At 39.8% G+C, this 25,617-nt stretch overlaps 2 long non-coding RNA genes across 2 annotated transcripts; both read right to left on the bottom strand.

The window, feature by feature from the left end:
• Positions 1 to 1,064: 1,064 nt before the first annotated feature.
• On the bottom strand, positions 1,065 to 13,900 carry LOC126042028 (uncharacterized). The gene is made up of 3 exons (XR_007507043.1): positions 13,701 to 13,900; positions 6,949 to 7,063; positions 1,065 to 1,178 (listed from the first exon to the last, which is right to left on the bottom strand). It is a non-coding gene; the product is annotated as an uncharacterized LOC126042028 (long non-coding RNA).
• A 1,855-nt stretch (positions 13,901 to 15,755) lies between these two features.
• LOC126042212 (uncharacterized) lies at positions 15,756 to 23,096 on the bottom strand. Its single transcript, XR_007507077.1, has 3 exons — positions 22,855 to 23,096; positions 18,292 to 18,414; positions 15,756 to 15,834 (listed from the first exon to the last, which is right to left on the bottom strand). It is a non-coding gene; the product is annotated as an uncharacterized LOC126042212 (long non-coding RNA).
• Between the last annotated feature and the right edge of the window lie 2,521 nt (positions 23,097 to 25,617).

Here is a 25,617-nt window from a genome sequence, read left to right as displayed (position 1 = left end):
AGTAAGAACCCTTGCAGGGATTGGTGTTAATCCTTACTATAAGAATGTACTTATTTTCAGTAGTCTGTAATGGGTGAAAGAAATGGGGCATTAAGATGTCTTATGTATAGAGATATATCAAAATCTGCCCAGTTCATTTCTGTCTAACCTGAAGAAATGGACAGGCTAATACATCACATAAATTTCACTGACGAATGTCAGGACTCTGATACGATACAAACCCATAGAAAGCACCGTAAACAACATCAATCTTTCTAAAGGCAAGGCTGAGACAAAAATATTATTACCATATCCAAGGATGGAGACAGTATGTGTGCTTAATAACATAGAAGAGCCATCCCAGCCCAGTTTAGTGGGGAATCAAAACTCTTGTAAACACCTTTTTTTCCAGGATCCCTAAAGGAAATGCATTCATCTTTTATACAACCAACTAGTATTTGGCAAGAGAGAGCATGCTGGCAGTCTGGAGAAAAAGGAACACAGTTTGGGATGACAGCTGACCTGAGAGGGAGCTGCACGTGAGCAGTGTCTCTCAGGGCTTGGGGTGGTGAGCAGAGCTTGTTCCCAGAGCTGGATTCCAGTGCTGCTGTACGAACACCTCAGTCGTACCCAGGGCAAATCCCCCACCCCACAGCCAGCGGCAAACTTCACATTCTGCTGTGGAGCTCTGATTTTGTCTCATGGCCCTTAATTATCTCAATAAATAAAACATCAGTTCAGAACACCCAGCAACGCCTCGTTTCTGTTTAGTTACTGAAGAAGTACCAAACAAATCTGAATGGGCAGAGATACTGTTGACTCCGAATACTTCAGGACCAGAGAAACTGAAGTTAAATCAAACGACAACACAAATAACCATGAGGTCTGGAGAGAAGGACCAAATCATGGGGAATGATGCAGTGAAATCAGTACTCTAGAGGTACTCCATGCTACTGAGGCAAAAACTGAGTCACTTGAGTCACCAGGCTTCTGAGAATGCCCTGAGCATGATAAATCCAAAGGACTCTGAAATTCATCCTGAAAGATGGTAACAAAACTATTAGACCAGATCACCTACTCACCTACATCACTAAGAGCACAGAGATTCACAGAGCCAGAAGCTTAGATTTTGCCCTGAGATGTTGGCATACAATGAACGGTTGAAGAGTCTTGGACCAAGATGACTTGTTTCAAGTAGCCTGTGGAATACAAAGAAATAGAAACATTAAAATCAGGGAAGAAATGTCATGCTGCCCATGAGAAAATCATGAGGTGGGAATACCAGTTTGCCATTAAATTACTATTTCTGTAATAATTACTGAGCTTACTTATAATCATAGTGTGACCCAAACAAAAACATTTCTGCTTTTCAACTAAATGAAGACATACCCTGCTGTGGTAGACCTTGACAGGGGTATTTATTTCACCCAGCTTCCCTGGTATCTCTTTTGCTTCTATGAAACCCCCACTAACGTGGAATAATGGAATAGCAAAGTGATTTCCTTGGGAAAGTATAAGGCAAGAATTTACGAGAAGTTTTGAAATAAACCAAGCCCTTCTTTAGAAGATAGAACATAGGAGAGAGCTGTGTATTTGGAGGAATAAGGTCAGAAGTATTAAAAAAACTTATCCCTTATTTTAAGCTTGAAGGCATGAAGTTCTGTGTATACAGACTGTACGTAGTCTCCAGATGTTCTCAGATACTTCGTTTTGCTTTCCCATCTGTGTGGGGCCCAGTTTTGATCTCCTTTGGAGTGAATGGCAAAACTTTTACTATATTTTAGCAGAGCAGAATTAGTGTGTAGATTTTACACCAAGCTATCTGGGACAAATCCTTTACTAGAGGGTTACCTGCGAACAGGAAACTCTGCTTTTCAAATTTATTAAATCCAGCACTAAGTTTGTGGCACAGATTTGAGACTAACATGCTGTTTGATTTCTCTTAACATGACTAGATCTATGAAGCGTGCATGTGCGTCTGTGTGTCCCCTCTTGTACCCATTTCTATTGCATTTCACGTTTCTGTCAATATAGCCTCCAATATTTGAATCCACTGATAGAACAGATGCAGTAATTGCAAACAGCTGTAAAGTATTACTCATCTTGCTAATCAAAATGACTTTCTGCTAAATAAACCATGAAAAAAGCTTTTCCACCATCAGTGAAGTGGAGTGGAAATGATATAGACTGTAAAGAGTCCACCATGGAAGTAAAATCAACAGATCAAGTTTTCCTACAACAATGATTTTTTACGTGCTAATGCACATTTCCAAAATTGTTATAGAAATTTCCCTATGTTTAGAAAAATGAATTTGTGTAACGACACAAATGTTCCTCCAGGTATTTTATATGATACCTCCAGATACAGAGGAGCCTTGAAGAACTGCTTTATGCTTTCTCAGGATTCATAATCCAAGGGGCAATAATTGCCCCATATGGTTTTGCTAGATGTGCATTACACACTATATTATTTTTTAAAAAAAAATCAGAGTAATATATATCTACATCAAACGTGACAAGATGACTGTTTCTGAGCTTATGGGAAGCATGGAAGGGGCTGGTGAATCTCCAAAAAAAAGTTTGAGGAAAAAAAAAAAAAATCACTCCTAGGTAAAACTCATGGCTGATAACTTTAGTCATTCATTAGTCTGTCCCCTAATGAGAAAGCTCCTTTTCTAGCTCATTGTGCTTCAGTTATCCTATTTTCTAAGTCATATTCTTTAATTCTTAAAAATGCTATTAGAAAAGATATCATCTCTGGTTATATACTCTTCCTCTATTCCCTTATGCCACTTAAGCACTTATTGCTGTGGGCCACTCCAGTATAAAACACTCCAGAGGAAACAACTTAGCCCTGAGTTATTTCTCTCACTTCTTTGGGTCACACTGAATTAGGAAGTAAGCAATCTTCTCCCACAGCTTTCTGGTACCATAAATGACTTGCTGGGACCCTCGGCTCTTCTGTTATGAAATGCAACTAGAAGTTAAAAGGCATATAAATTACAGATGTGCTGATTTTGTGGAGCATGGTGAACTTCCTACTACCAAGTTTATATATCTGCAGAGAGGGGAAGAAGAGGGAAGACTAAATGAGATACAGATCTGATTATAGCACAGGAGCAGAAAGAGTAAATCTACTTCTTCTCTGAAGCACTAAGTTCTCCAGCACTGGACGCAGTCTGCACCAAAGGCCTCAGTAAGTTCTCTATATCAGTTGCCTTTCTGCTCCAGTTTTTGCTCTCTTTTTCCCTCCCCAGGTCTTTTTTCTTTCTCTTGACTCTTTTCTACTCTCACAGTCATCTATCCGCATTCAGTGCTGTGGCTGCAGCACTGTGACCAAGACACCCCAGGAGAAGCACTGTAGAACTTCAAACCACAGCATTGCTACCACAGGCAAAAGAGACTGTAACAGGGGACACAAGGTCACTGTCCAGGGTAACATAGTCTACAGGGTGACATAACTGTCTCTATTAAAAGGGTCACTGTAAGGCTATGATAGAGTAAAGTTATTTCTCCCATGATATTCCTCTTCTTGAGGTTGAGAGAAAGCATCAAAAGAACTGCTTAGAAAGTTTTCACCAACTCTGTGATTCATTCATTTCTCCCTCTTGCTCGGCCCACTTCCCAGACAGTCCTTTGATTTTTGAGCAAGGAATTAAAATGGAGAAAGGGGGACCATTTTATCAGAAGCTGCATCCTTCTGACAAAGCACACAGTGTACAGAGGACATTAAGGTATGTCAGCAGCAATGAACAAGGCTCAGACACCTTCACATCTCCAACTCCCCTCAAACTCTTGGTAGCAGCATGCGTAATTTTCACTTACAACATAGACATTTCCATGCTACTTAAGGTTGCACCATTTGCGGGTTTCACAGCTAGTGAGTGCATCTTCCCACAATCACTGGTAGTAGCAGTACACCTATTTTACAAACAAACAGAAGGCTACAAAGACCTTTCTGGGTCAGTGAATTGCTGTCCATTGCAGTCATCATACGATCCCTCCCAAAGAACTGAAGCTGCACCTTAAATGTATTAACTGTTTTTGTCCTCACTGCCCCAACTGGAGGCTGTTCCAGAGCCAACATTACTGCTCTGACAGATGCACCCTTCCCATTCCAAGCCCACATTTATTCATGCTTTATTTAGTCTAAGGCAACAAGGCTTAAAATTCTATGGCCTATTTTTTTGCAGGCAGCAATGCAGCAGAGCCAGGCCTAGATCTCACCCTCTCAAGAAGAAGCAGGTTTCAGAGTTTTTTATCATCTTCCCTCATGCAGGTTTTCAAGAACACCATGCACAACTCTAAAATGTCAGCACACACTTTCTAAGTCAGTGCGTAGCAGTGTGGGGTAAAGAATTTCTTTTTTCCAATTTCTCTCCATCTACAACTCTCAAAACAGTCACTGTGGCTCTTTTATTTTCCCTGCCCATTAAATAATACGTCTATCATTCTGCAGCCTCTAAGCAGTCTCCCATTGCTCTGAAAAAAATTTGCAAACTCCATTTCTCACACCTTAAAGCTCCTTTCATGGTAATACCCCCACCATTGGCCTCATTCAGGCTCTGTTCCAAATCCAGCAATTTCCTCCCTAGTATTTGGGGTTTCTCCTACTAGAAGTTTTCAAGACCTAACATCCACCTTAAAGTGTGAGAACTGAATGAACAAGCTCAAACCTTCACGGAGAAGTGTGAGATAGTATGCCCAAGAGAGGCTGAAGACTGGGAACGGAGCTTGTTACTGAGACAGAACTGGGGAGCAGGAAAAGCAAAGGACTTTCTGGGAAAATATTTCCTTTGGGAAACAATGGAAGCTCTAACGCATTTCAAAGTCTCCTCTTACTGACATTGAGAGTCCAAGACAGACTGCAAGAAATACAGGAACAGTCAGAATAAGACTGTAGTGGTCCTCATTTGGGAAGAGCTCCCTTACTGGGCAAAAAAACCCTGAGAACTTTCCTGAACTGAACAAGAAGTGAACTCTACACATTGCCAGCATGGGACCCAGGTAAAAAAAGATCACACAATATGCCCTTCACAGTCTATTAGCAATATTTGTGCTCATTACCAGCAAGATGTGTTTCACGTAAAAGAGCCACTTGGGCAGGAGGGGGCACTTGAGGTAATTAAGAATGTATTTACATTTTATAGAGCCATTGATGCCCTTATGTCCCAGGAACTGACAGTAAAAGTGTGCTCAGGGTATTTTCCCTATCAATAAATATTAAAATGGTTAACCTGCACTTGGTCTGCTAGCTGCCTGCCGTGGCTGCAAGCTGTTAGCAAGCAGTAAGAAGCAGACAAAAGGATGTGTCAGATAAGAAACCAATCTCCCAATCTACTTCTCTTTTCTCGGTAAGTTTCCATTTACTATGTTATACATTGTCTTATTTTTATGAATGTAAAATAGAATCCCAAAAATGGCAAAAGTCTCAAAATTGCGACAGTAAGGAATAAAAAGAGCTCTTGATTTAAACACACTTTTTACTAAAAAATTAGTTTGGAGTGCTCGTTCATTCATTCAGTTCTAGAACATTCCCCTATCCTTCTGAAATCATCCTCAAGTGCAAAACAGATCCAATATTATGTGTCCATTTATTTAAGTTCTGCCTGTGCCTATTCTTATTGTTGTCCCAGAGTGTTCTTGCTAGACACAAGCTCAGGAACAATAAACAGCAATCTAAACTCATCACAAAATCACCTTAAGAAAAGGAGAAACCAACAGGAATTAATCAGCTGAACAGGCAGTCTTCCACTGCAACCCTTGTTATTTAGACAAGTGCAGCTAATATACATAATGTAGCCATAAATAATTAAGTAAAATAAATTACAGCCCAACAAAGTCCACATGAAACAAGACAGGCCTCTCTGAAAGCCATGTGGGACTTACTCTGTGAAGATCAGAGTTAAAAAATGAAAGAGCATGCCTTGCATGATCTGTCTGTTGCTCTAATTTTTAAAGATGATACCTAATCATTGTAGAGACTGTTGCCTAAGAGAACCGGACCATGCTAGAGCTGAACTAAGTCATAAAACAGTATGAAAGTGAAAAATGAGAAAGAAATGAACATGTACATTTTGCATCATGCTCATGTGGTAACTCTTATTGTCATGACTCACAAACCCAACAGAAAGAAGAAACTCCACCTAGAGCTGTAAATTCTGGTCAGCTCAATTATTTCACATGTTGCGGCACGACTTAAGTTATTCAGAGCAGAGAAAGGCAGATCCCTGATGCACCCTTCTGTATTGCTGGACAGGGTGAAAATAATAAATCGGTCATTGGGATACACTGTATGTTTCCTGGATAAGGAACAGCATATTTCATATTCTTCTCTCATAGCTGCCTCTCGATGGCAGTAAATGGTTTTGCCATAGCTGTCATACCTCAGCAGAGAAGTCCTGCAAGCAAAGGAGAGTCTACTTCCACTCACTTTCACATCATCTACAAACCTTTCTTCCACGGCAGCTGATGTCCCATACCCTCCTGGCTCACAAGCAGCAACAGCTCTATGGCTTGTCAGTTTTTTAAAGACTACTGGGAGCCTTTTGCTGAAAACCATCAGGCCACATTGACCTAGACCTACTGGCAAGTCAATAGTTTGGAAATTATTCTGTTTTCCCCAGATAATTGCACTGGATCCCAGGAGTGGAGACGTGGCATTTCCAGTGCATCAGAGTGCCTTTCAGGAGAATCACATCAGGTTTTGATGTTGCTGACTGTCTGCTTCTCCCTCAAGCACTTGACATTCTTAAAAAAAAAACAACACAAAAAAACGGAAAAAGTCTTTCGATGCTCAGGTTTATAATCCATCTCCCACCTCTACTAAAAAGAGAAGTCAGCAATATCTCTATCTCTCTATCCAGAATAGGCTTTGTGACCAATGGAGTGGAGGAGCAAATGACACAGGCTTCATCTTTTCCACAGAAAGATCTGACTCCCACACCCTGCAGATTTGGGGTTTTTTACCTTGGATTAGTCTGTTGTAAAGAGCCTGTGGCTTGATCTTCAGAAGTGCAGCTCTTGCTGAAAATCAGGGCCTCTGAAAATCCAAGCCTTGATATCTCAGTGCTTTGAAAAGGACCTGCATGCAGAGAGGAAAAGAATAATGATTAACGAACTGCCTTCTAAATGTAACAACTATTACCCCAAAGTGGAGTCGTGGTGCCTGCTTGAACTGTCGGCCAGCTCCTGCCCAACTTATTTCCTGCCTGGTTGGAGGGAAGAATGCGATTTGCACAACGAACATGGTGCTTTCTGAAGATTCTTCAGTCCAAGTAAATGATCTTGCACCAGTAACAATTGTTCATCTGATGATAGCTCAAGACTGCATTGGACCCAGTAGGTGCAGCCCACAGCGAAAGGCAATATGGAGCCAACTCACCCCCTAGCAAGAGGATGGGAAAACGTTTCTGAACACAGTTCAGCATTACCTATTTTGGAGGGATGCAGAGAGAATGTTTTTCATGTATCTGCCAGTTCTGCTGGTCAGCAAGGTTGCATGGATGCAGCAGGAACCTGCCTTCTGAAGTTCCTGAAGTGGTGCTCACTCTGTGGCCACAGGTAGTAGGAAAGCCTTCCCTTATTGCACACACATACCACACGCATGGAGACTCCTGCACTTGGGGTTACATAAGGAGTCTCCCCAAAGTTTAACTGAAGGGCTCCTGTAGGACTCCTAACCCACTGCTAGCAGCAAGCATGGCTGAATCAATACCCTGCCCAATGTTTTACATGTCATGACAGTGGATATTGCAAATTATTGACAAAGGATGGAGACAAATACATAGTCACAGAGTAGTGATGAACTGGGGCTGAATAAAATGAGATCAGACTGGGAGAGGACTAGCGGGTGAGGCAGCCATTTTTAGCATGGGTATCCTGACACAGGAATATCTCTTGCTAGAGTTTCTGAAACTTGTCGTTATTCTATCTAATAATTCATGTAATGACATGGGTGAAGAGTCCTACAGAACTTATTTTTGCTAGGTACAGTAAAACTGCCAGGCTATCTGCCAGAATTTATTTCTGATTTGTTTTGAGGTTCAGGAAAACCTACCAACTGAAGATTCAAGCCATAGCTCTGTCAAAAGACATTTACATTACCCCTAAGCATTTCAATTATATGCACCAGACAGGACTGTAAATTGTAAGATATACATAGATAAATCAGATAATATGTGGCAAATAAGGCGTATAGCAGCAACATTAGCTTGCATATCAGAATCTTATAAAGCAGACACAATTAAGAGACAAGGCAAAGAAATAAATATGCTGTGAACCTTTCAAAAGGCCAACTGCATTGTGTTTATTTTAATATTGTTTAACAGTAACACTTAATAAAGAGAACATCATGATTGTGTGAACTAAATTTTCAGTCATAATAAATGCTACAAACTTAACCTCCCAAGTTTAAATAGGCTACAATGCCTTGGGAGAGATGCAAGAGAAATTATTTGATAAAGGTGACGGTTTTTCACACCTGAAAATAATGTTTTTCTTCCAGGCTCTCTTGATCAACGGTCTGTAGCCACACATTACAGATATAATCTCAAGACCTTATGGTGTATACTTGTCACTACTTGCATAACTTACTAGGGATAGAGGATCACAGAGATTTTGAACATAATTTCCCACACTACAGGAGATTAAATAGACTATGTTTGAAGAAGGCAAGAAGCAGCTACAGCCCCTGGATAACAGAAAGTAAACTTCAACCAGTTTCTGCATCATCTATTCAAGAAGTATACAGTCTTGTCTCCTACAAAATTTAGGCATATGTATCCTGTGCAGCAAGGATGCGTATTTGATTTAAACAATTAATTGCACAGGACTGGATTTCTGTTATGGCTTTCCTGGTGCAAACTAAAATCGTTACATAAATCAGCTGGAGAGTGGCAATTTTACCTATATAAAGATTGATTGAACATTCACAGCTAGAGTTTGTCCTGTTCCCCATACTCATCAATACAGAAGCAGCTGTGATCTGAAAGCTTTTCTGGGGTAAAAGGCAACACTAAAGAGCATACTGGAAGAAAACAATCACCCTATCAGAGCTATTCCCTAGATTATTCTTCAGTGCTACAGTTTCTTCTTCATCCCTCATGCTTTCTCTGATTGCTATTCATTTCCTTATTTAATGAATATTGTAATGAATACAACACAAAGATGCACTGTAGATTTTTTTTTTTTTTAATAGTATGTTTACCACTATATATCCTGAGAGGGAATATTAGGAGCTTTGTTAAATGATGCTCTCTTGTTACCCTGATAAATGTGTATTCAGTGATAGATTTAATGCGAAACCCAGTGTACATAACTCACCAACAAACCTAAATCATGCATCATCTATTTGAAAACTGTCAACCTTTTCTAACAGATAGGAAGTATTTTCCCAGTGAATCTGTTGTTTTTTATACTCTGCTCATCAGAGGTACTAGTGACATGGCAGCATTTCCTTTAACAAAAGAAAAATATACAGAGTCATATCCAAATCTTACCCAAAGAGGGAATATTTTTGTTGGCTTCAGTGGTCATTAACAAAGGCACTCAGACTGTAGGAAAGCCAAAGTATTTGTCACCTTTTAATGATTTAACTGTTTTCTTTGCTTATTGTATACATTTATTCTTACGTTAAAGCCCGGAATCCTATGCTGGTAAGCATAAGGTCACTGTCACTGGCCCAACTGGACTAGATTTATCCAGACCAAGACATTTACTGTTAAATTAACTAGAACAGTTCCTTCTGAGATGGTTCTAGTATTTTCTTTTGTTTTCAGGCATTTTTTTTTAAGTTAATACTAAAAAACCCCCTGTATTTCAAAAAAAAAAACCAAACAAAACAAAAACCCAAACCAAACCAAAAAGCTTTCCAACACTGGAATTTTTAGTTTTGAGAACATTGGAACAAAACTTCTTGATTATTACCCTTACCCAAGTTGAAAACTCATCCACATCCTTCCTTTCCCATAGAATATTTCAGTTTGGCTGCCATTTTCCAAGGAAACCGTATGGGCAAAAAAACTGTCTGCCCTGATTCAGCACGCCATCAGACCCTTTTCCAAAGGGGTTGGCTTCCTTAAAGGAACAGAAACCCAGGGGCTGGGGATTGTTCTGCCTATTGCCCTGATAGAGCATAGGTGATATATTTGCCTTAAGATCTGGATCTCTCTCATAAGGTCATTTAAGTGCCCTGACAGCTTGTTCGCTGGAGGTACATAAAGAAAGAACTGCCTGAAGCTGACCCAGAGTATAGGTTGACACACACAAGGCTTTCTTTTCTTGCTGAACACCTGTTCATGAGCACCACACAGCTCCCACAGCCTTACTGCAACTTGAAACACAAGGAATTCTTGGGATAACAAATTATGGAGTAGGATTGTGCTACCTACCACACCAGTCCTACACCCTACTCTTTGCCTCCTTCCACACTGCAGGAGATAATCTGTGCTGCTTTGCTTCTAAGAACTAGTGGTACGGTACCCACCGCCTCTCTGGTATAGCAGTGGGGTGGAAGAAGGTGGAAGAAGGGGTGAAAATGGATCTCTACAAGTTGGGGATCCCCTTCCCCCCGCTTCTGTCCACTGAATTGCTGGAGTAGTGCTGCTCTGTGCATGGAGGGTCTGGGGATGTTTGGAGAGGTGCGTGTACGGGAGAGTGTTGGTCTGGGTAGTGCCTCTGTTCCCAGACAGCAGATGAGAGGCAGATGTGTTCCTTCCCCAAACAACTAGCATTAGGAAGAAGCTCCTTGGCATGCACAAAGGGAGAGACCTGACTCTTGAGAGTCTCCTAGTGAATTTATAATGAGAAAATAATGACAAAGATTACAGTGCTGCACTTTTAAACTCAGTCTTCAGTACTTTCTCTCCCAGTGCCTATATGTGTCAGACCCAGACACAGTCCTGCCTAATAAATGTGTTAATAGTCCCTGTCCAAGATACTCAATGCTAGAGATGCTCCCAATTTAGTCAAAGACTTAGGTTACCAGGACATTTCGCTTCCTGCTATAAATGATACAGTTACTTCTTTTGGTCATTTTTAGTTCTTCAAGTGAAAGAAACAATGAGCCTAAGAGGAAATTCTATGCCTAGTCCTGAGGGCTTGACTCTAGCAGAGCTCACGCTGTCCTCAATGACTGGAGGGTTGCTGTGCATGTAAGACCTTCAGAATCTGGATCAGTACACTTAAGAACGTGCAAAACTGGTACAACGTGCCAGCTGAACAAAAAAGGTGGATCAGAGCTATTTTCATCATTAAGGACCAGGAGCTACCCTATTTTAATGCTTGTTATACCAGCTATTTTTACATCTCAGCGTCTGGATAAGACATGTCTGAAAGAGATGATTTTCAAGCAGTGTGAAATACCTCCTTAAAATTCCTTAAGTTGGTGATGCACACCCTCCAGGCACCTTTGAACATGTTGGGGAGAAATTTGCCTCTATTGAAGTCAGTGAGAGTTTTACTACCGAGTTCAATAGTGCTGCATCTTGCAGCTTTCTACTGACTTCAGTCATTCTGAGTTCTCTGGTTGGCTGTTTTATTTAAAAGGTGTTGAAAGAAAAAGACTGTCTGAAAACAATTTTTCCACCAACAAGACGATTATTGAGTTATTTTCCATTTAGACCATGCAGAAGTGTCACAACTCAGTAAAAGGTGCAGGTTCATACATTATTCCTAACATTCTTCATATTTATAATATATACAGGTTTGTAATTTGACCTTTATTATTCTAGTTATTCTATCTTATTAAGGGAAAAGGATTAATGTAATAAAAGATCCTTTGTATAGGAAGGCGTCTGTAATATTCTACCTTAACAGTCCAAATCACCACACCTTATAGGGGTAGCACTACTGTGTCTAGGTTGTATCTACTGCTGAACAAAGAACTGTTTATGTGGTTTATAATTTCTTCTGGCTTCATTGAACTTTTCTACAAGACTCATTTTAATACATTAAGAAATGGTAGTTCTGTATACATTTTTCATTAATGTACAAAACACACTAACTGTAAAATGTTTAAACTAAACAGTATTTTGTAGGATGACAGTCAGTCAAGCCCTGAAATGCTGACAAATAAGACATCTAGCGACAGACAATGAAACCATAAGTCTTTTTGACTCTGTCACACAAATAATTGGTAAGTGTTATGCTTTCATGGTTGTAGAGGAAATAATATGAGGGGGAAAAACCCAACAGGTACAGGGTCAGTGACAGCAACCTCACAGAAATACTGTAACACTGCTGACATTAATAATTAAATGTACAAGAAATCTCAATAAATATTATTTGCTAAAGAAATCTATGTCAATGGCTTTTTTGTGTGTATGCAAAGTGATTTATATCAGAGAAATGGGGAATCTGTTTTAGTCAATCTTGCTTTTTTTCTCCTCAGAGCTGTAGAATTATAAAGTGCAAATCTGCTTAAGTTGGGCTTTTTTACATTTATAAAGGGCCACACTTGATTTAGCAATACTATTTTTATGTGTAATGACATAGACACATTTATTATACATTCTGCTAATCTTCAGACTTGCATTTTGACAGGATTAGGAATTTATACAATATGTAGACTTTAGGCTGCACAGTAAGACTGAAGCACTTCAATACATTTGGTTTTTTGCAAGCTAAGACTGAGTATTTGAAACAATCATTTTGTGTTTCCTGCTTTCTGAACAATGAACCACAGTAATCCTTCTGATGGTAATCATACTATTTTCTGTTTAAGATTACATTTTGTTTGTACATTTATAGTGTCACTTAAAACAAAATCCAGCAGGTTTTCTTTTTAGGTATCTTTCAAGAGGAACAGAAGTGAATATTTTAAGAAAATGACATAGAAACTGAGTTTTCTAAAAGGTACATACTTCCCAGTATGTATTTTATAAATATTTAAATGAAAGATGATCAGAAATGTATAAATAATTGTTAACACTTTAGGATCTGTTACTGTATTCTACAGCTTAATAATAGATTTCCATACTGAAGGGATTAAAGGACTTACATTTGGTGAATGCAGAAACTGTTCTGTTTTTTCTTTTTCCTATACAGCAGGTTGCATTACTGTTTTTGACACACAGACTGGTTAAATATGATATTCCCATCTACAGAAGGTATATAGTGGAAATTGACAAAATTATTCCATTAAAATATTAATGCAGAAATTCACAACATTGGAAATGTACAACAGCTTATTTTCAGTCTTAATAATGAGAAACTTGTTATTCATTTGCATGAGAATGGCAATTTAGCGTGGCAATAGAGAGCTCCAACTGCATCCCTGCAGTTTATTGCCTTAGGTTTGCAAACTGCTTTAACAGCCATCAGCCAAGAAATGTACATGTCATCTGCAAATCACAAATCACAGATCTTGACTCGAGTGATTGCACAGGGAGAAGTGCTGAAGGGTTCATAGTGGCCAGAACAAGACTTAAAAGTGATGTGAAATAGGGAGCAAAAAGGGCTGCAATTGCCTTGGAGCCTAAAATAGACTGAGCTTCAATGCCATGGAAAAAATCACCAGCTTCTCCATCATTTCTTTAAAGGTCAGAATTTTTGTAGGTGGATTGGGAGTGCAGTGGATTGCAGATGCGTTTAACAGCAGGGTATTTTCCGCTGCCATGACCAGTTAAGGAAGATTTTCAAAAACACATCTGCTGGTAAACAGTTTGGCCCTACTCTGGGTCATCTGCCTTATCTGTGCTCATTGCTGCATGAATTCTTACCTGGATAAAGTCCCAAACCTCACATCAGTCAAAGTTAGGCTTTCAGTACAGTCCATTACATTTTTTAGAGAGGTACCTCCGTGGCTTTCAGTTTTATGATGTGGGTCTGCTTCTTCACAAATGTATGAAGCACACTGGCAGTAGAGAGACAAAGCTTGCTCCTTCCCACTTCCTGTTCACGTTTCACTCGTCAGAAGGCAGACCACAACATGAAAGAATAAATGAAGGGAAAACAGACGACTTAAAGAATAACAAGGACTCAGGGAGAGGATTTCTCTGTGCTGTGAAAGGAGGCGGTTTCCGATACCATTTTGCATCATTTCAGACCACTAATATTATGCAGAAATTGATTTAACAGGAATTCAAACACAAATTGCCTACAAAGCGATCTAGAAGGCAGTAAAACCATTTTACTTTTCAGTCTCCCTCACTCTGCAGGTGACTAGATGCCCCTGCTTTAAGATTTCTCTTCCTCCACTCTGTTATAATAGAATCTGAAGTCCTGTTTGGAACTTGAGAGGTTAAAAAACAATCTTTGTTATTAAATGGGTGAACCAAAATGCCATTAAATAGACAAAGACCTTTGCGGATTCAGTTTTATGCTGGGGAGTGTCTGCACTTTACAAATATTTGTATGGTACTTAAATATCTCTAAGTAATTTAACTTCTCTAAATGTTTATTAATCCATGGTGAGCACACTGGATCTTCTTCTGGGATCAAGATATGAATTTATAAGAAGTGTTAAGTATTTAGATAGTTTCAAACAGATTTCAGAGCATTTGTAACATCTGGGGAATGATTTCTACTTGGCTATTCTACTGATAACTTAAGAGAGAAATGTAGACAGTTCAACCAGTTGAGATTCTTTGTACTAGTGGCAGCTGAGCCTGCTTGGCTAATGGCTATTACGAAGAGGGTATTATCTCCTTTGGAGTTAGTTCCCCCCCCCACCTTGACCTCTGCCACCTAAATTACACCATACAGATATAAACTTCTTAATTTCTGTAAGAGAAATAGAGAAAATCTCCACCAAAAGCACGTGCCGTAGGAAGAGCTGAAAATTCTTCCTGACATACTCTCCTGTGAGCTGAGACATCGGAGAGCCTCAGAAAGCAAAATTAACTTAGGCAGTGAAAAGATAACAGCGCTTTTCATTAAATGCTCTGCTTCGGTTTTGAAAAGACATGTAGCTGGGGCAGCCTACACCTATGCAATCACTACACCTAACTCACGCAGCCTGCAGTTGTGTCTTCCAAAATAGCTCTCACAGTGCATCCGAAAAGATGTCTGCACATTTATTATTTGAAGGTTATGCTGTTCACACCTTGGACTTGAATTTGCAGTTTAAAAAGAACAATGCCATATTTTTGTTCAGTTTTTATCTCACCTTGTGTTCACCTCCAGTGGCAGCTGCTTTTTCTACTACAACCCATCACCAAGTGGCTTATAACGTCAGTCAAAGCCAATAGGTAGCTCAGAGGACCAAGCATTAGTTTTTAACCTAACTGGCAAGCACTGGAGAAAAAAACAGAGGAAAGGGAGAATGGGAAGAAACCAGAGTCCACAGGCACTGGTACTTCAGCACTTCATAGGAAACTTTACCCCAACAGCCTGAAGCCATCATTTCTCTGATACAGTCCAGTTTTGCAGCTCAACCACAGTTTCAGACCTCCTTGCCAGTTTTAAGTGTCCTGCATTTTTTAACAGATGCTGCTGCCACACTGAGGAAGAGCTGTGATTGTACATTATTATATTCCCTCCTTTTGTTTTCACTTACTGAACCTAGAGAGATCTTCTTCCCCTTTTTTCAACTCATCTGACTTCTAAGTCTTCTTAACAGAAAAATAGAAATTTGTGTTGCTTCTGGTTTTGCAGTAAAGCTATTTGTGATGATCATAAGCCCATGAGCCAAGGATGACTTTCCCACATAGCTCTTACTAAAGCAAATCTCCTTTGCTTTATCTGGCCATACTCGCCAGCTCTTCTCCACTGACCTATCACGAGTCCTGAGGGGAGCACACAGGATGTTCAGTGGGGTGGGAAAAGAACTGATGTTCTCCTTGTAGAGGCAGTTTTCCTCACATCCTTTGGCTGTGCTGTGGGTCTCTTTACAGCACAGAAAGTTCTCTGCACCTGTACAGGGAAACAGGAACAGAGAAAAGAGAGCTGGAAGAGCTGATAAAAAAATGTCACAGACATGGGGTAAGAAATGGAGGTAGGGATGGTTGCATCCCAACAATCGAATGGGGCTGATGAGCCCTCACTGACATACGAAAGTAGGAATACTATGGTTCCAACTAACAGCCAGTGGCTGACCATAGCCTGGTCACTGTGAAGACTTCCTAAATCTTTTAGAGTATTTGCATGTGTATTTTCCAGCTCAGTCAAATGGGTTTCTGAGGAGAGAATAATACAGTGTGAAATCAGTCCCACTGCAATTCAGATCTGATGGCACTTCTGAACCTTTGCTTTGCTTCTCCCTCTCTTTTTCAATCTCCTCCTGGCGCAGCCATCCAACTCCCCCTCAGCATGCTCATTTATTAACAAGGGAAGGCAGTTCATGTCATGATTTCTTGTTCCTGATTTAAACTAGATGGTTCCAAAGGGATAACAGTATCAATAACAATATCAATTGGTGACCCCCCTGTGCTTGAAGAAGGATAGATGTGAGAGGGCAACCTATAAGAAGGTCTGCAATTACTGGGAAAAACAGATGGATGGAATATCTAAGTCTGCTGCTCTTTTCTTCTTTCCCTTCCAACAATTATCTAAGGCAGCTACTGAGACCCAACTGCTAAGGATCCATGCAAGTATCTGCTGTGCTTGTCTGATCAATGATTCAATAGGCAAAGAGGGGCCTTTTTTCCATGCTCATCTTTGATTTCTGCACAGAACTATGCTAAGCTTGTGTTTCTCAGATGAAAGCAAGTGATACAGTTTATGCTAAAATGACAAAACAATTTGAAAGTGAATGTGTATAACGGAGAGAAGAACTTAAGCACATGGTTGACATTATTACGTTTATTTCTCAGTGAGACCTGTCTTTTCGTGACACTAATCAAAAAACTGGGTCACCTCACAATGGTAATTTCTTAGGAATCTTGAAATTCGTGAGTCAATTTGATCCCTTTTTAGCTGAACATTCACTAAGCACAGCAAGGCTGGTGGAGCTCAGCTAGCTCATCAGACTTGTCATCGACTATATGTGAAGAGTTTATATCCTTAATGGGATCAAAGGTTTTATCAGTGATCCTTCGTAAATGTAAACAGATGAAATATTTTTCTATCAGCATTGATTCCACACCTGACATTTCTTCTGTTGATCAGTTAATGGTTATTGTCCGTTATAAAATCAGAGACAAGGAAGGTTTATTACTTTCTTAACAACCAAGAACCATGCCAAAGAACATCCCCCATCCCCCCTTGTTTGAATCCAGCTTGCAACAACTGAATATTAATAACATCATTTGCCATTGCCAAGGACAGATTTAAAATAATGCTAGTCTGGACATTATGAGGAACTTTTCAAAATATTGCATGATGTTTTAAAATGCAGATCTCCCATTAAAGTCAAATAGAAGTCAGTCAGCTAAAATCCTAGTCATTCTTCAGAAATTTAGAACTAGAAAGGTCTCCAGACAAGGATTTGTGAAATTAAAGCATAGGCAGAGAGTGCCATGCACTTAGCCTTTATTGTCAACACAAAATTATGCTCTTCTTTAGAGTCCTTTAGTGTTAACTCTGAACATTCCCCTGCAGATCTATGCAATTGAGAATATTCCTGGGAACATGACACATTTATGAAACACGGCTACAGATATCAATGAATTAATGCTCATCATATTCTTCAGCTGTGGAATATTACCCTTGTTTGGCATAAGGAGGAACTAAGTGTGAAAGTGACTTGCCTGCAGTATTAAAAAATTGTAGGGATGGAGAAAACCAATCCCATTTCAGTGAATTATTTTCGGGGGGGGGTGGGGTGGGGGGGGTGGGGGAACGAACTATAAAAAGAACCAGTTCTGGAAATAAATCATACTATTATAGGATGTAGTACAATTGTATTAAAAAGGAAAAAATGGTTCAAACCTTATAAAAACAAAGGAGAGAAATATTTCATTCAACCTTGAGTGAAGGGTTTTTTAGAAAACTTTGATTCACCACAGATATTAAAAAAAAAAAAAAAAAATCGCTCTGAACTGCATAAATTACTGGCTGCAGGAGTGACCAAACCTGGAAATATGGCAAATAGTATCAGTTTAAAAAGAAGAAAGGACATTTTAACCTAGATAGGATCAGACCAGTTTCTCTGGGCAGAGCATGAGTAACTCAGGTTCATGTGAGTCAGAGCCACAAAGGTAGAAGTGAGCCTCTGGGCTTAATATGCAAGAGTTGATCCCTTGTCCCTAAATCAGCATCAGCACTGACAGCTGGATCACCAGGAGTATGTCTACACAGCACAATACAGGTTGTCCAGAGATACTGAGAGAGCACTGACCCAGGACTGGGATGGTGCCAGGTAAGTCTCACAGCTGATCGGGGGCAGCCTTATTAGGCTGGGCAAAGCAAGAGCCATTCAGAGACACTCACCTGCAGCAAGAGTCATTCAGAGCCAGCTGGTGGTTCTCTGCACAGAAGCACATTTTGCTGTGCAGACCTTTCCTGCAGAAATTACCAGTAATCCTTTGTGTTGTATTCTACAATTTCTGAGTCCTGTGAAAGAACATTGCATACTTAGCGTATCTCAGATTTGCATTTTGCTCTGCTCTGTTTATTTTCCTAAAGCAATTCCCATCAAAATCTTCATCCATGCTAGTCTGAAAGTACCCAAACCTGCCTGACCTTAGGTGCTAAAGAAACACCCCCTGGAAACTGATATTGTGGTAGGAATGAGCCAGCAAGTCAATAGAATGAGAAATAAAGCTGTATTGTCATCACTGAGCTGATGTACAGAAGTGAAAAATAGAACATGAATCAAAACGAGACTGAGGTCAACATATTATTAGAGATCAGATTATCATCAATGTTAAATTTGAATTCAGAGGAAGTTAACACTCGTCTCACAGAGCCAACGTAAAGAAAGTAGCTCTCCCCCAAATCTCTAGTTGAGATCCTCTACTGATGGCCTGACTGTACAAACACTTACTGCACGTACTGATGACTAATGCAGATAATATCTCTGACAGAGAGTGTTTCCCCATCTGATGACTAAACATGGACTATTGCAGGAACAGGTCTCAGCACTGCAAAACCCTCAGAGCAGACTCTGCCTTCTTCCTCAGGCACATTGCATCCTGATGGTTTTATGCGTTAAGTAGAATAAACAAGAAGAAAGGCTTCACAGTTTGTCTTACCAGGTTGTTAACTGAACATATGTATCAACATTTCTTCACTAACAAGTATCCTTCTAATTCAATGCTTTAGAACTAAGAGCCATAGCCCAGAAAGCCTAAATGAGCAATGTTTTTCTCACTTCTGCCTTGCAGGAATGCCAGCAATAAGACTGCCTTGGAATGCTCAGACTGCACAACTCCAGCATATGACCTGTTCCAGGGAAACTACTGCATCCTTGGTTACAAGATGGGAAATTTCAATTACTACTTTGGGCACATTTTCAAAACAGCAAAACTTAATCCAGAGTTTCACTGTGGACTCTTTTTACTGAGAAGTAACTGGATATAAAAACTTGTCCTGTTTTCTCCCCCTCCTGCTAAACAGCCTAACTTCTGAGGTGGTCACACTCCTTTGCTTGCTTTCCTTCTGACTGCATGTCTTTTCTATTCTTGCAACCCAGCAGACTGACCTTCAAGGGCGTGGCCACTGCTATCTCCCTTGACTGCTACACCAGAAGCGAGCACCACCTTTACTCCATCATGGAGCCATCTTCTGAGAAGGCATGCTTATCTAGTCACCTGCACTGGGAGGACTCCAGGTTCTGTAGATACCGTGTATGGAAGAGACTAATGGGAGCACAGGTCATTAAAATGCTCCAGCCCATTTCTCTATGAGGTTCATCTCCCTGCCATCTTTAGATGGTGTGTTTCTGTTACAGTTAATCAGATTGTAAAAGTCTTGAGGGATAAGAAATTATTTCATTATGCTCAAAAGTGACTATGGCTTTGATGAAGTCACTGGTCATATGCACTGCCTAGTGCTGGTGACTGCTTTTCAAGGAGGATATCAAAAAGCTGGACATTTTACTCCTTCCTTAAAGGAGGAAAACACAGTTTCCATTGACACACTCCTGGATCATACTGCGTTTATGCACAGTTATTAAAAATGCATCAGGTTCTAGTAATGATCTAGAAAAAAATATATAGTTAAAACCAGCTCTCTGATAGAGTAAGTTATAACAAAATCTAATATCCAGAAAAAGCTAGATGAATTCTGGTTTGAAAAAAGATGTATATTTTAAACAGTGAAGGACATTAGTTTACCATGGTGTTAGTTGAGATGACTTTGTCCTGAGCCATTTTTTTGTCAAAACTGGATCTTTTTTTTTCCAAATCTGTGCTAACAGAGGGGCAGCTCAGCAAGATAATTCATTAGAACAATGCATCCAACCCACAACTCATTTTGGTGGCCGCCTTTCTCCAGGGATGGACTTATTTATGCACTTGTGCTATGCACAGATAAACCAGGTATTCTGAGAAACTCCATGCCCAATCTGCATTCAGACTACAGCTGATCTTTGCACAGATGGACTGTAATGGCTATTTTGCTGGGAAAGGGCCAGACCACACTGTCACCCTTTGTGACTACACTGATTGGTCATTACAGCTCTGTCTCAAGATCAGTCTCTCAGGTACAGTGAGTCAAGGCATCGCTGGGCATCGAAAAATTTTGTAGACACTTTTGAGCATAAAGTCTTAGCACTAGAGCACGAGATGAGGGTTACACTATCTATTCACCTCATGGAGGTGTTTGAAAATAAATCACTGTTTGTGATTACTCAGACACTAAGTTATTCAAGGATTAGTTTTCCTGATTTAAGTTGTTTAATGAGACATGATAAATTACAGAATCTGAGACAGCCAGCCAAAATCCCACCTTGAGTAATAAAAGGATTGAAGTTTCATCTGCAGAAGATTATGTTTGACCTTACAACAAATGTGGTTTTACACATTCTTTTTCCAGTCCTGCTTTTTCCATGACATTATTCTTCCCTTTTAACCCTCTCCCAAGCTAGGACCAGGCTGTCCTATGTGAGTCAGGAGCCACGTAGGACACTCATATTTATGCAACTATGAAATTCCAGTCAAAACACAGGAGTAACCATTAATATGAATACCAAAATCACACAGCGCTGGCATCCATGTATTTACCATGCCCCACATCAGAAGAGCTAATGGTTATAGCACCACTGCTCTGAGTGACAGCAAGCACAACACATTTTTCATCTCATATACCACAGTTACCTCCCAAAGAGCTGTAGATGTGTTTGTGGGGATGCAGTGATACACAAGGCGTGCTGGGGAATGGGGATACAGTGGACGGTCTACTCAGCCGCACATGAGGCCAAATTCCCAAAGTTTTATATTGGCTAAAATGCTGGTGGCTTGAAGGAGAACATGAACAGCACTAAGATCTCAAACACCTTGTGCTTCAGGACTCCGCCACCATGGAACCTCAACAGAGTGATTGAACTCTGACTCCAGGACTCAAGTTCAGAACTGCAGGGTTTTGTATACAGACATCCAGGAACATGCTAGGCCTGAAACCCAGCAAGGCAACAATAAGCAAGCACAGTCCCAACTGAATGAGACAGTGAAATCCTAGTAAAGTTCAGAAACAGGTGCTTTGTCCATTATTAAATCAAGGAGATATGTAGTTTTTCTAATGATTGATAGTGCTTAGGAAGTAGGCATTGAAAGTGAGGGTCATCTCTTGCAATGGCCAACATGTCTGTGCATATGCAGCTAATGGCAAAGGAACATTGCAGATCACTGCTTGACTATGGGACTGAAAGTCTATGAACCCTTGTAATGCTCTAGGGAGTTCACAGTCAAGCTCTTCTTCAATACATGCCCCTGTGCTGGCTGCAGAACTGCTAGTTCTGAAGCATCAGTTCCCCCAAGTGGTAAAGCTGCACTGGGGAGTTGGGAGATAAGCCATGTAAGGCTGCATGCAAGTAGTTAGCTCACAGACACACCAGAGCTGACTCCAACACAGAGGAAAAATGAGAGAAAGACTGATAAAGGCTAGAGAAGAAGTGCAGAAACTTTGTAATATCTAATAACAAGACTTGCAACCCTTGGCACTGTGAAGGGAGTGGGAGAGATGTCTACAAGGCTAAGACTGCTGCAAATGAAAGAAGGTGCACCTATTAGCAAGGTGATACCAAAACACCTGATTTTCTAATGTAAGCCTTGTGTACTAGGAACTTTCTATGTTAAATTCACTTAATTGTAACATCCATGTCCAAAAAAATATGCAATCTTAGGGGAAAAGTTAGGGAAAAATACTTCTGCTATTGCAAGTTTTTCCTCTCTCAGCTTTGTTTCCTCAATTTTTTAATTTGGCAATATCGAGTGAGATCAGGAGACACATGTGCATATCAGCAAAAGGTTGTGTCAAAGGCAAAAAAATTGATGAATTGCCTAGTTATGTACATTTGAAACCTGCTAGATGCGGGAAGAAGTAAGATTAACAGTGTCCTGATGAAAAGAAAGATAAGAGAGCACCAGAGAAAGACAGAGAGCATATATAACATTCAGAAAAGGGTGACAGTAATTTCATTAGAGCACTGGAAAAAATATACCAAAAAATCAGTAGACTGCTCAACCTACTCTATCAGTTTCTCGTCAGCATTGACCTCAATAAATTCTTGCAACTCCACATGACTGTTTCTTTTCTGAAGTACAGTCATCATCTCCTGACCCCTTCTTTAATGTAGTTACTTTTGAAGTAGATAAAAAAGTACAAAAATGTGCTTTCAAAAAGGCAAGATAAACACATTGCCAAATTGAGCACTGGAGACTTGACTGCTTCCTAGCTTAGTGCAAGGAAAGAATGTGATTTACCAGGAAGTCAATAACTTCAGAGAACTCCCAGAGAAAAGTTAAAAAAAAAAAAAAAACACAAAAAAAAAACCAAAAAAAACAAAAACAAAAAAAAAAAACCAAAAAAACCGCAGCATATGCAAATAAATACCTTTATATTGGCATAGCATTCCACTTCAGTTCAGGTAAACATCTGACTGCAAGCAAAACAGTCTTATCTGTAGCTCACTGCTTTGAAAATCAAGCTGCAAATCACTCAAGAACATTTGCTTTTCACCTTTCTCTCATAAGATTTCAAATTCTTTGATTGAGCTGGGCAAGAAAAATTGTCAGAGAGGGCTCCTACACACACTTTTTTTCTACTTTCTCTTCCCTATCTCAGCTGAAATCACAAGGTGTAGATACTGTAAAAAAATACAAGTAGAAATCATTAACTTTTTTAACTTAAAAACTAAACCCCAGTTTCTCCAACCAGCAAGTGGATTGGAATTTGGTTTATGTTTTGACCATAAGCCCAATGTTATGCAACTTTATCTGTCCATATTCACCCAAAGTTCTAGAAAACGTTCCATGATTAAATAGGTTACTTTGGCAAGACCAAACAAATTGAATAACTGCAACATACACACACAACTTGGTACTGCCTAAGCAGCTGACAGGTAGCTGAGACTTGCTTTTTTGTCACTAGTTTGGGAGCTAGTTTTGTCCTCATAATGATACTGACTTTTCTGTGAATTCATTTGTTTCTCACATCATCAGTATTTCGCTTAGTAGCCCATAGCAGAGACAGAGAATCTCAAAAGTGCTACAGAAACACAGAACTAAGGCATTTTGGTTATTTTACTACATAGTCCCATGGAAAACATCTCTGCGATTAGCAGACAGACATATGACACTTACAGATGTGTCACCCGCAGACTTTTCTGTGCAGCTCACTTCCAATAACTCAGTCATGGCTATACTCCGCAAGATAAAACTCACACTTCCAGACAGGGCATGCCAGCTCTGTAGGTTTTGGCCACCACTGGTGCAACACACAGCATAGATGGGCCCAGACGAAGCATTTACTGGCACTTCAGATACATAGAGATGTTTCGAAGGCAGCTGTCAGATTTTGCATGTGTGTGGGATGTCAGGAAAAAGTGGGTTGGTGTCAGTCAAATTAGCTTGTCCATCAGTCTTTTAGGAAATACACTGAGAAGCCTAAAACAAGATGTTGAAAGAGATGGTGTTATTTCTTCTGTGAAATGAGGGGATGTTTTATGTAGCAAATCTGACAATGAATTTCCAACATGAAAGAATCCGCTTACTACATCTTAGCTACCTTACTTGATCCAAGGTTTTAGAATAACCTGAGAGTGTCAATCAGGAAGAAAACAATATAAAAAGCCCTGATAAAAACTCAGAAGTTCTATCAAGCAAAGTCAAATGAAAGCAACCAGAAGGATCAACATATCAAGTTATCTTTTTTTTTTTCTTCCATCACCTGCTGCAGCTCTTCCTCTACACTGGTGGCTCTAATTTGACAAGTGAAAAAAACCCAAACAAACAAAAAAAATCACTGTTGAATCTCAGCTCATTTGCAGAAACCCACCAGTCCACCTGTGTCCACTGCTTATTCACATGTAGAAACCAATGAAGTAAAATAGCATCAAAAGGGTAACTTGCTTCTCTTGGACACAGTAGGAAGGAGGTAGGGATGGGTATTTACTCCTTTCGGCAGAAAGCACCTCACTTGTTGTCCTAACTCCTACTTCTTTCCACTAAGCATGCTCCTAAAAAGCCATCCAGCCAAGATATCTACATTTAAAAGGTGTATCATTCCTCTGCAGTAAGCTCATCCTTGAAATAAATATGATCTGCCCTCAGTTTCACTGGTAGTAACATTTAAATCTTTTCCTCCTAGTGTCAGCTGGCATCATACTTGCACTGCAGGTACAAATGATGCTTACAGCCAATGAGAGACCATAAATACAGAAAAATGGAGAATGACTGATAGTTTTGACAGATAAAAATGGAGAACTTCCACACAGGATATGTTGAAGCTGCTGGAGATATTGATATAACTTGTGACACTTAGAATAATGACAGCAGTGTAATGTCAGTCTCAATAAGAAGCTAAAAAGTCTAAAGATATAAGAGCATGAATTTCAAGACATCCTGCTATTGTTTAAATGCCCTGTTTTGCCGGCATGTCAGATGACAGAATAAAAGGTTGACCACAGCAAACTTATTTCCCAGTAGTTCTACCGAGCTCCTTAACCACCAGGAGCAATCTCTCCACTTCCAACTTGGAAAAGGAAGTAATAACCAACATTTAGGCCACTCCACATTTCACCAGAAGTCTCCGGAGTTTTATTAATATTTCCTGCCACCACCTAATTAGATCCTGTGCTTAAAAAGCTAGTTTCATCCATATCAGTACGGAAAGAACATTTTAGCAAAGCTTTGTTGTTGTACATTTTCTCTTGGGTTGCAGAAAGATGGAAACTTTATTTGTCATAATGTAGTGATCTTACTGTTCCAAAAAATATTTTCATAGGAGGACACAGAAGCACTTGGGGAACTTGTTGAAATAAGACAACTTTTCAGTTCTTGTAGTGGCACATCTGTACTTCATTCACCAGCACAAAGTAAAACACTACTAAATACCAAGCAAAGAGTGCTCATTTGTGTTCAGATCAACAAATAAAAATAGCAGTTGTTTTTAACTACTACAGATCCCTGGATGACTCTTCAGTTTATTTACAGTCTCTCATGACTGCACTTTCCTTGTATGTCTCGCATCCCAAACTTCGAGCATGACATGAAAAAAACCAAACATGCTCTTCTTGCTGGGTCTGGTATCCACCTATTCACATCAAACCTCACTTGCAATTGCCAGAGCAACTTCCAGAGCAAGGTGCTATTCAGC

The sequence above is a fragment of the Accipiter gentilis genome, chromosome 8 (genome assembly GCF_929443795.1).
Source record: "Accipiter gentilis chromosome 8, bAccGen1.1, whole genome shotgun sequence".
NCBI classification, from domain to species: Eukaryota; Metazoa; Chordata; class Aves; order Accipitriformes; family Accipitridae; genus Astur; species Astur gentilis.
This window is presented reverse-complemented; position numbering and strand designations above follow the sequence as displayed.